Genomic DNA, 12,179 nt, shown 5'->3' with positions numbered 1-12,179 from the left:
TCTTTGAATTAGTATTAGGTTTTATGTCTTCCAAAATAAAAATAATGAAACTTCTCTTATTTTAAATAATATTACTCACACATTCTAAAATGAGAAAAACTTTTAATATAATTTAAAGTGATTATAACTTACATTTATCAGGGTTAGTTAGATTTTCTACCACCTTTTCATTCCTTTATAGTCAAAGAAGTAATTGGATACATATACAGTTTTCCGAAAAGAATACTACCATTTTAAATTATTGTAATTATGTTAATCATTATCTGAAAATGTTGTGACATACATTACAACATTGGAACTGTCCAAGTTTTACAATTGTCCATTACAGTTTCTCAATGCATTGCTCAGAACGCATCCAACTGATACTCAAATTCTTCCTATGCTCATTACAACATATCTGTAATCATACTTCCCGTGGCAACTGCAATTCTATAGCTCCTGAGGTTACTCACATTACGTGATGATGAACAATTTCAACTTTGCAAACTTCAGAATACAAAATGCCTTTTCTGTTGCAAAGTCTCCATCTTCATTTGCTTCCTAAAATTAGTACATCACAAGATATTTGTATGAAAACTGGAAAAGAAACTTGGATGGTTACTCTATCAATTGATGTACATTGCTTACTTTTCAGATAATAATTAACATAATTACAGTCATTTAAAATGATAGAATTCATTTTGGCAAACCCTGTATTATAAGCATTTATATTCTAACAGGTCATCTTCAAGCATGAACAGATGAAAGTAAAATCCCATTAAGTTGAAAACATTTAGCATTTTTTCAACTTTACCCACTGTTAAAAGTGCATTGATTAATTCAACAGATTAACAGCAGTAGCTAGTTAATCCTTGCATTTTATGTGTTTTGAAACTTGCACAATATTTACAGATTGACATTAAATAATAATTGATATATAAATATGTTTGAAGATTGATAACAAAGAAGTATTAAAGATATGCGGTAAGACAAACTTGGCTTTTATTTACAGTGAAACCTAGATCTATCATTTTTGGTGAGACTTGGGGGAAAAATGATTGACATGGAAAATTTATGACGTCAATGTTTTTATTGTTTATCTTGTATGAAATGTGTATTTTTCAGTTATATGCCTATATGATGGCTCTCTGTAATACTAAATGATATGATGCTTGTACACAAACAGGCATTTATTTTACATTTGAAAATATTGTTAAGAATACTGTAATTTGTTCTATTTTGTTTCGATACGAATACCTAATGTATTGATATATTGAAGGTAGCCAATCAGAAAAATTTGATGTTGTGTAAGAACGCATTACTTATATGATAAACAACAGTATAACATGTGCATTTGCCATTACTAATAAATCTGAAAACATTTATATCAGTATAAAGGTTACGTAAAAAAGTAGGTTTCTAATTTTTTGGATAACCAGTTAAAAAATGAATGATTGTAACATTTTCATGTCACAATCTTCATTTTAATTACATAATACCAGTCGACCCCCCCTATAACACTGTTGATTATTCTGTTTTATATGAATTCCATGTTGTACGCGTCACTTAGATTTTACAAATACGTGAGCCTTTCAGAGCCCGGCACATATTTGTAAAATCTAAGTGACTCGTACAACATGGAATTCATATAAAATGGAATAATCAACAGTGTTATAGGGGGGGTCAACTGGTATGCATATAATTTATGATGGCAGCAATCTTAACTTCTGCTTTCAGTGTTCAGAATCTCGCTGCACTAATACTGCAGTGGCTAACTTAAAGCAGAAATAGCTTAACTGTCTTTTAACAAAGTGGCTTTAAGTGCTTTTACCAGGAAACGTATCCAATATGTACAATAAAATAAAGTACACTTAATTGTAAATAATCCCAAGAATTATCATGAAAAGATAATCTGTGTCTTTCGACATTATTACAATATTATAGTACAGTACTGTATTATATTACGCTATGAATTACAGTTTATTAAGAAAAGCTATTTAGAAAATTGGTTCAGTTTTTAACTTTTTTTAACTTTGGATTTAACTTTTAAATATGGGGAGCTTTTATTATTAATATACAAAAATCAGTGTCTCCTATTGTGGGTAAAATGATTGATGTGGAATATTTTTCTTTTAGTTAAAATACAGAACGAACATTAAGGGAAAACAAACTATGCAAGAACAAAAATAAAAGAAAATTAACATTATATATATATATGGGTACTTATTTTGGACTGGAGAAAAATGATAAATGTGGGAAAACAATTGATATGGGAATGATAGATCAAGATTTCACAGTATATTTCTTCTCAATATTAACAGCCTAATTCTGATTATCTTTTTATTTTAAAGCTTAAAGGAAAACTGAAATGAAATATAAAAACATTATTATTTGAAGAAAAAAAAATCTAATGATTCATTAAATTGTTTAACTTTCTCAACGATAAATTATTAAACAATAACACATTACAGACAGAATTTCATAATAAAAACATTCTTAAATTAAATAATGAATATATTTTTCTATCATTAAATTTTAAAAAAAGACAAAGAAATCAAACAATGCTATATTTTCTCACTAACTAGAAAATCAAATTATTTTTATTTCTAAATATAAGCAAATGAAATAAAAATCTAATTGAATCACATACTAAGCAAACCAAAAATTAGTTAACTAAGAATATGTAATTTATTGTTTAAGCATTCAAGATAACAATAAAAGGTTATAAACTTAACACAATCTTTGTAAATAAATAAAGAACACTTCTAATTTCACAGAACCAACTTTTTATAAATTAAAGGAATGATGTTATATTATTCTAAACCTGAAAAGCTAAAATTTTCAGGTTAGAATGATCAGATTTTGACCAAAAACCTTTTAATTAATAAAAAGTGGCTTCCTAAAATTAGCAATGATTTATTGATAAGAATACTTGTAAATCAGAGAACTTATAGTTTTAGAATGCTGCAAACTGTATACTAAATGTAAAGAATCTCATTTTCTTAAACTTTATTGTTAAACACCATAATAGAGTTGTGTTTAGAACATTGGACTAATTTTGGAGCTATCTTGTATTTAGATTATTAAGAAATTACAGTTAAATAGAGTTATTTTTAGTAATTATTATTTATTCAGATAAACATTCTGTATAATTAATATAATCATCTATTATAATGTTAAAATTTTCATTGCTTTACAAATTTATTGTTTACTACAGATGATGATACTATGTATAATGAAAAATTTTAAATTCATTTAATCTGAATATTATGAAAAAAAGAAATTTATTTATTTATTTCACAGATTTTTTAACAGAATAATATCTCAGCAAATTAGTAAATATACTATAAATGTATATTAAACTTGGATTACTTGAAAGTCTAATAACCCATGTGTTCTTGACATACAGAGCATTCTTGTCAATGAAGTTGTTCAAATTAATGGGAGTCTTATAGAAAAGAAGTAAAAAGAAACTACAAAAAAAATGTTTTTATTTGAATATAAGATTCACTTTTCTCATATTTTAGTAGCTCTGAAAAATAATATGCATCTTCAATTTGATGTAATATGTCATAATTTTATGACCTCTAAGGCCATGCATCTTACTTCTCTGTCATCTTACTATCTTGTCTTAATTCCATTGTATAATTTTAATGATTTTATTAGATTAATATCTGTAATAGTAAATATTGAAGAGATCAACTTTGCTCAATCTCGTAACAGTAATATCATAAGTACTTGGATAAAAATCTCAGAAAAACTTACACAGCACTCTTTCAAGAAATGCATTTGCAATGCTTCAAATAGCAATGAGGATGATTGCATGTAAGAAAATGTGATAATCAAATCCAGTGTAGATTCAAAAAAGCTTAACATGGAAAGTAAAGAGATTTCCAACTTTAATACCAAGATAGTGGTTGAACAGACCTCCTATTGCTGCTCTTGCACAGTAGAGGAAACTTAATCCAACATCGAGGTTGTGTATTTTGTGAGAGGAAATTATTAGTTCTCGGTGGTTTTCAGGAGCTAGTTTTATACCTTCTTTTTCTCATATTCAGCCAGAATGGTATTTTTTATTTGCTTATGCTATTTCACATTCTATTCCAAATAAGTTGGGGGAGTATTGGTTTAATCTGTTTTAATTTTAATGTTTTTGAGCTTTATCATGAGTGATATATAACTTACCTTACTGTGCAATAAATTTGTCTCAAGTTCTTTCTTTTTTCAAAAAAAAAATTCATGGGCAAGCATTTAGATTTTAAGGGACATCTTAGATTCGATGGTGTCTTATATTTGAGTAAATATGATGTATTAAAAGATTTTTTTACTATTCAGTACCTGGTACAGTACATATATATTAAAATGGGTAGTAAATATTAATTTTATAATTCATCATGTTTTCAAGACAATAATTTTTTGATTTCTTTTTCTTTTTGGCTGCAGCATTTAGCAGAAAAATAAACAAATCTAATTCAAAATAAGTTGAATTTGGATTAGCAAGAATGCACTGTATATATTTTATATTATAACAGCTGAAATTGTATCCATTGCATTTTATTCTATATCTTAATATATCCTTGCTAATTTAAACATACATATAGATTCAAATTAACCAAACTGCATTGTATAAACAATGAAATTCCTATATAATTTCCCAAATCATTTATCAGAATGGATACAGAAACAATAATATAAAACCTCCTCCTCCTTGAACTAAAAATTTGTAAATTCCATTAAACTTGGAATCACAAGCATCTCAGCACTTATGTATATACTGCTTATTTAAGGCATTCAAAAAATAATTTAAACAATTACAAAGTGTATTCCATTTTAGAATAGATCACAGTTATAATTTCAAATGCATATTCCACTTTTAAATTTTAATTCCAAACATTTAGAATGTGTAACTATAATAATTTTCAGTGTTCCATTTTAGAATATACAGTATGAATATGAGTATTGCAGTAGCTGAGGATGGCTTCAAGAAAACCAAAAAGTTTCTACAATAAATATTTTTTGGTTGCCTTAATAAATACATTTAATGCATTAAATGTATTTATTAAGCCATGTATTCATAAGTGTTCATAATTCATATTATAAAAATGTTCTGTAACAGATTTTTAATTAATAAATACATTTATTCATCAGGCTATAATAAAGCTAAATTAAATAAGCCTAATTATATAGCCCAATAATTCAGATGATCATTTGATATTACTTGAAAATCAGGTTTGTGCATTTTGTGCATTATTTTGATATATTTATTCAAATATTAAAATCTGTTATCACTGCTCAATTATTATTTGTAATTAGTAATAACCCAAATATTTTCCACTTTATATTATTTTTATCGTCTTAAACTAAACAAGTTATTACTTTTTCCTGTCTCTAAAAATTTTACCTTTCAAGATATAAAAAGGAAATAAATTTATAATAAGAATGGATAATATTTCTTATATCTATTGGCATTTTACTACATATCTAATACATTAATTTTAAAGAAATAACAATCTGTAAAAGATATATTACCATATATTAGATTTATATGCAAGTTTTAAACAATAAACAAGCTTCACTATTAAGTGCATGTCATTTAGGAACTTTGGCATGTTTATTTATCATGTTTACATAACAATTAAAAACATTGTTTACAAAATATTAATGTGTTTAAAAACACTAACAGTTTATAAACAATAATCAAATGTCAATATACTTTTTAAAAAACACAATTAAACATAAACTGACAATTACCTTCATTAAACAAATAAAAACAGGTCTACGAAGAAGCAAAAGCAAAACATTTCTCAACCAAAATAAATACATATTATTTTATAAGATAATTTATCTTACTTCATTAAAAAAACCATTTAGAAATTTTTGTTAAATTGGTTAAATTTAGAAATAAATTGAATAGTAAAACAAAAACCACGTTATTTAAATTAAAATTAATTCAGATAAAATGTTATCACTTCATAAAATAATTTGACTGTTTTTTCATTAAAGAAACATATAAAAATATTAATTAAAGCATTTAAATTTAGGAATTAAATAAAAAAAATTCCATTAAGACGTGGAAATAAAAGCAAATTTCGGTAAAAACTTGTTGTTTTATAGTAAAATTTGCATATTTTACTTCAAAATCTGACATATTTTACTTAAAACATTGAAAATTAGGAATAAAACCGAACAAATGGCATCCAACAAGAAGCGAAGACAAAACAACTCTTGATTCGGCCAAAAAATTATCCAAAATGACATTAAAAAAACCTTAAAATTCTCATTTAAAAGTTGCAATAAACACAAACACATCAATCAAAAAGTGAAAACAAAAAAAAAACCATTCGATTTTAATTGAATTTTGATAAAATCTTATCATATTATAACGTAATTTGTACGTTTTCACGTCAAGTAAACGTATAAAAAAGTTTAAATTTAACGTTAAAATTTCAAACAAGAAAGAAATTGACGATATTTTAAACAATTCAAAAAAAAGGGGGGATTACGTAATTATTTCTCCCATAAAACAGCTGATTGTTGCATTATATAAAAATTAACGTATAATTAGTTTTAAAAAGCATATAATAATCCACTTTTCCATATTTAAAATCGAAAACAACTTCACATTTGTTTTCTGTGGGCGTTGTATATTTAGAACAATAGTTTATTTTTAAAAAATTTAAATCTATTTCTAAATTCAAATTAATCGTTATTATTTTTATAATTAAGCTTTATTAAGTAAGCGCCCATTGAATTAACTTAGTGGAAAATTTAATTTCCGAAAAGATTTATAATGTTTATTTTATAATTTNTTCTGCCTCTTGTGAGCACCATAAACAAAATGACAACTCTGCAACAGAGAAAGCATTTGGTGTCTGCAGTTCACAAAGTTGAAATCAATCATTGTGCAATACAATTTTTTGAATTTCACAGACAATTTCAAAGTGATCCACCATGAAAGAGAAATTTTTTGTTGCACAATAATAACTGATTCTGACTAGACTATAACACATGTCTTCTTTGTTATAGAGTCATTATTTTCATTTATGGCACTCCCAGAGGCAGTAGAAAAAAAAAAATGTTTGAATGCAGATGGCAGATGAAATTTGAATGGCTACTCTGTTAATTGATGTACATTGCTTACTTTTCAGATAATAATTAACATAATTACAGTCATTTAAAATGATAGAATTCATTTTGGCAAACCCTGTATTATAAGCATTTATATTCTAACAGGTCATCTTCAAGCATGAACAGATGAAAGTAAAATCCCATTAAGTTGAAAACATTTAGCATTTTTTCAACTTTACCCACTGTTAAAAGTGCATTGATTAATTCAACAGATTAACAGCAGTAGCTAGTTAATCCTTGCATTTTATGTGTTTTGAAACTTGCACAATATTTACAGATTGACATTAAATAATAATTGATATATAAATATGTTTGAAGATTGATAACAAAGAAGTATTAAAGATATGCGGTAAGACAAACTTGGCTTTTATTTACAGTGAAACCTAGATCTATCATTTTTGGTGAGACTTGGGGGAAAAATGATTGACATGGAAAATTTATGACGTCAATGTTTTTATTGTTTATCTTGTATGAAATGTGTATTTTTCAGTTATATGCCTATATGATGGCTCTCTGTAATACTAAATGATATGATGCTTGTACACAAACAGGCATTTATTTTACATTTGAAAATATTGTTAAGAATACTGTAATTTGTTCTATTTTGTTTCGATACGAATACCTAATGTATTGATATATTGAAGGTAGCCAATCAGAAAAATTTGATGTTGTGTAAGAACGCATTACTTATATGATAAACAACAGTATAACATGTGCATTTGCCATTACTAATAAATCTGAAAACATTTATATCAGTATAAAGGTTACGTAAAAAAGTAGGTTTCTAATTTTTTGGATAACCAGTTAAAAAATGAATGATTGTAACATTTTCATGTCACAATCTTCATTTTAATTANGCATATAACCTGAGGGTTATCTGCATTTTAAAAGCAAATGCAGACTACAGTTTCTAGCAATTTTTGCAGATTATAAACTAGATGTGAGTTATATGCAGGAAATCATTTATTATTTATTTACAATAATAATAGTTATTTTAAATAAATAATAAATATGGAAAATATGTTAATATAATTATTTTTAAAAAATTTACAAAATTCTGCAGTTAAATATATAAATTTACAAGTAATAATAAGGAAAGAATAAACTAAAAATACTGTATTTTCCCCATTTTAAATTTAATTTCAATTATTTATAGTTGTAGTAAAAATAGATATCACTTACAAATTCATTATACTATAATTAGTTATCTAATAATAATAATATTATTATATTTTCGAATATGTAATGCACTGCACAATTCATGCCACATTTCTTCAATCAATTAATTTTAAATCATTTATTGATTTTTTAGCTTAATTCTTTCAAAACCATTCACTCAGTTAATTTGATATGTTTCTTTCATTAAGTATTAAATAATAGTAATTTCTGTTGCAGTATTGATATACTTGGCATCTATTATATATTTATCTGCTTAATCTGTCACTTATCCGGATCCATGTTCTTGTAATCCATCTCCATTTCTTAAATATATCTTTATACAATGACATATTTATTAACTCATTTTTCTAATAAATTATGTCCTTGATGTAAAAATTAACAAAGAAATTTTATGCTTAAGTGAAATAAAACTAACTAAAAGTAAATCTTGTATTAATTATGTACAGTTTGAAATATTTTTATTTTAAAATAGAGCAACTAAATATAAACTATTTCTTTGAATTAGTATTAGGTTTTATGTCTTCCAAAATAAAAATAATGAAACTTCTCTTATTTTAAATAATATTACTCACACATTCTAAAATGAGAAAAACTTTTAATATAATTTAAAGTGATTATAACTTACATTTATCAGGGTTAGTTAGATTTTCTACCACCTTTTCATTCCTTTATAGTCAAAGAAGTAATTGGATACATATACAGTTTTCCGAAAAGAATACTACCATTTTAAATTATTGTAATTATGTTAATCATTATCTGAAAATGTTGTGACATACATTACAACATTGGAACTGTCCAAGTTTTACAATTGTCCATTACAGTTTCTCAATGCATTGCTCAGAACGCATCCAACTGATACTCAAATTCTTCCTATGCTCATTACAACATATCTGTAATCAGAGCCGGCCCTACCATTGGGCGAATGGAGCAGCCACTCCAGGCGCTAAGTCCTAGGGGGCGCCTCAGTGGTAAAGAAAATTAAAGGGTATAAATTAGGGACAACCAAGGGGGGCGCCATAATAGGATCTTGCTCCGTCCTGAAATTCGCCTTGGGCCGGCACTGTCTGTAATCATACTTCCCGTGGCAACTGCAACTCTATAGCTCCTGTGGTTACTCATGTTACGTGATGATGAACAATTTCAACTTTGCAAACTTCAGAATACAAAATGCCTTTTCTGTTGCAAAGTCTCCATCTTCATTTGCTTCCTAAAATTAGTACATCACAAGATATTTGTATGAAAACTGGAAAAGAAACTTGGATGGTTACTCTATCAATTGATGTACATTGCTTACTTTTCAGATAATAATTAACATAATTACAGTCATTTAAAATGATAGAATTCATTTTGGCAAACCCTGTATTATAAGCATTTATATTCTAACAGGTCATCTTCAAGCATGAACAGATGAAAGTAAAATCCCATTAAGTTGAAAACATTTAGCATTTTTTCAACTTTACCCACTGTTAAAAGTGCATTGATTAATTCAACAGATTAACAGCAGTAGCTAGTTAATCCTTGCATTTTATGTGTTTTGAAACTTGCACAATATTTACAGATTGACATTAAATAATAATTGATATATAAATATGTTTGAAGATTGATAACAAAGAAGTATTAAAGATATGCGGTAAGACAAACTTGGCTTTTATTTACAGTGAAACCTAGATCTATCATTTTTGGTGAGACTTGGGGGAAAAATGATTGACATGGAAAATTTATGACGTCAATGTTTTTATTGTTTATCTTGTATGAAATGTGTATTTTTCAGTTATATGCCTATATGATGGCTCTCTGTAATACTAAATGATATGATGCTTGTACACAAACAGGCATTTATTTTACATTTGAAAATATTGTTAAGAATACTGTAATTTGTTCTATTTTGTTTCGATACGAATACCTAATGTATTGATATATTGAAGGTAGCCAATCAGAAAAATTTGATGTTGTGTAAGAACGCATTACTTATATGATAAACAACAGTATAACATGTGCATTTGCCATTACTAATAAATCTGAAAACATTTATATCAGTATAAAGGTTACGTAAAAAAGTAGGTTTCTAATTTTTTGGATAACCAGTTAAAAAATGAATGATTGTAACATTTTCATGTCACAATCTTCATTTTAATTACATAATACCAGTCGACCCCCCCTATAACACTGTTGATTATTCTGTTTTATATGAATTCCATGTTGTACGCGTCACTTAGATTTTACAAATACGTGAGCCTTTCAGAGCCCGGCACATATTTGTAAAATCTAAGTGACTCGTACAACATGGAATTCATATAAAATGGAATAATCAACAGTGTTATAGGGGGGGTCAACTGGTATGCATATAATTTATGATGGCAGCAATCTTAACTTCTGCTTTCAGTGTTCAGAATCTCGCTGCACTAATACTGCAGTGGCTAACTTAAAGCAGAAATAGCTTAACTGTCTTTTAACAAAGTGGCTTTAAGTGCTTTTACCAGGAAACGTATCCAATATGTACAATAAAATAAAGTACACTTAATTGTAAATAATCCCAAGAATTATCATGAAAAGATAATCTGTGTCTTTCGACATTATTACAATATTATAGTACAGTACTGTATTATATTACGCTATGAATTACAGTTTATTAAGAAAAGCTATTTAGAAAATTGGTTCAGTTTTTAACTTTTTTTAACTTTGGATTTAACTTTTAAATATGGGGAGCTTTTATTATTAATATACAAAAATCAGTGTCTCCTATTGTGGGTAAAATGATTGATGTGGAATATTTTTCTTTTAGTTAAAATACAGAACGAACATTAAGGGAAAACAAACTATGCAAGAACAAAAATAAAAGAAAATTAACATTATATATATATATGGGTACTTATTTTGGACTGGAGAAAAATGATAAATGTGGGAAAACAATTGATATGGGAATGATAGATCAAGATTTCACAGTATATTTCTTCTCAATATTAACAGCCTAATTCTGATTATCTTTTTATTTTAAAGCTTAAAGGAAAACTGAAATGAAATATAAAAACATTATTATTTGAAGAAAAAAAAATCTAATGATTCATTAAATTGTTTAACTTTCTCAACGATAAATTATTAAACAATAACACATTACAGACAGAATTTCATAATAAAAACATTCTTAAATTAAATAATGAATATATTTTTCTATCATTAAATTTTAAAAAAAGACAAAGAAATCAAACAATGCTATATTTTCTCACTAACTAGAAAATCAAATTATTTTTATTTCTAAATATAAGCAAATGAAATAAAAATCTAATTGAATCACATACTAAGCAAACCAAAAATTAGTTAACTAAGAATATGTAATTTATTGTTTAAGCATTCAAGATAACAATAAAAGGTTATAAACTTAACACAATCTTTGTAAATAAATAAAGAACACTTCTAATTTCACAGAACCAACTTTTTATAAATTAAAGGAATGATGTTATATTATTCTAAACCTGAAAAGCTAAAATTTTCAGGTTAGAATGATCAGATTTTGACCAAAAACCTTTTAATTAATAAAAAGTGGCTTCCTAAAATTAGCAATGATTTATTGATAAGAATACTTGTAAATCAGAGAACTTATAGTTTTAGAATGCTGCAAACTGTATACTAAATGTAAAGAATCTCATTTTCTTAAACTTTATTGTTAAACACCATAATAGAGTTGTGTTTAGAACATTGGACTAATTTTGGAGCTATCTTGTATTTAGATTATTAAGAAATTACAGTTAAATAGAGTTATTTTTAGTAATTATTATTTATTCAGATAAACATTCTGTATAATTAATATAATCATCTGTTATAATGTTAAAATTTTCATTGCTTTACAAATTTATTGTTTACTACAGATGATGATACTATGTATAATGAAAAATTTT

General features: G+C 26.1%; 1 protein-coding gene across 2 annotated transcripts in view; it reads right to left on the bottom strand.

Moving 5' to 3' along the window:
* LOC111638926 (E3 ubiquitin-protein ligase makorin-1-like) overlaps positions 1 to 12,179 on the bottom strand; it is a 63,434-nt gene that overhangs the window by 47,288 nt on the left and 3,967 nt on the right. The window lies entirely within an intron of this gene.

The sequence above is a fragment of the Centruroides sculpturatus genome, unplaced genomic scaffold (genome assembly GCF_000671375.1).
Source record: "Centruroides sculpturatus isolate CEXI.00-Female unplaced genomic scaffold, Cexi_2.0 scaffold1309, whole genome shotgun sequence".
NCBI classification, from domain to species: Eukaryota; Metazoa; Arthropoda; class Arachnida; order Scorpiones; family Buthidae; genus Centruroides; species Centruroides sculpturatus.
This window is presented reverse-complemented; position numbering and strand designations above follow the sequence as displayed.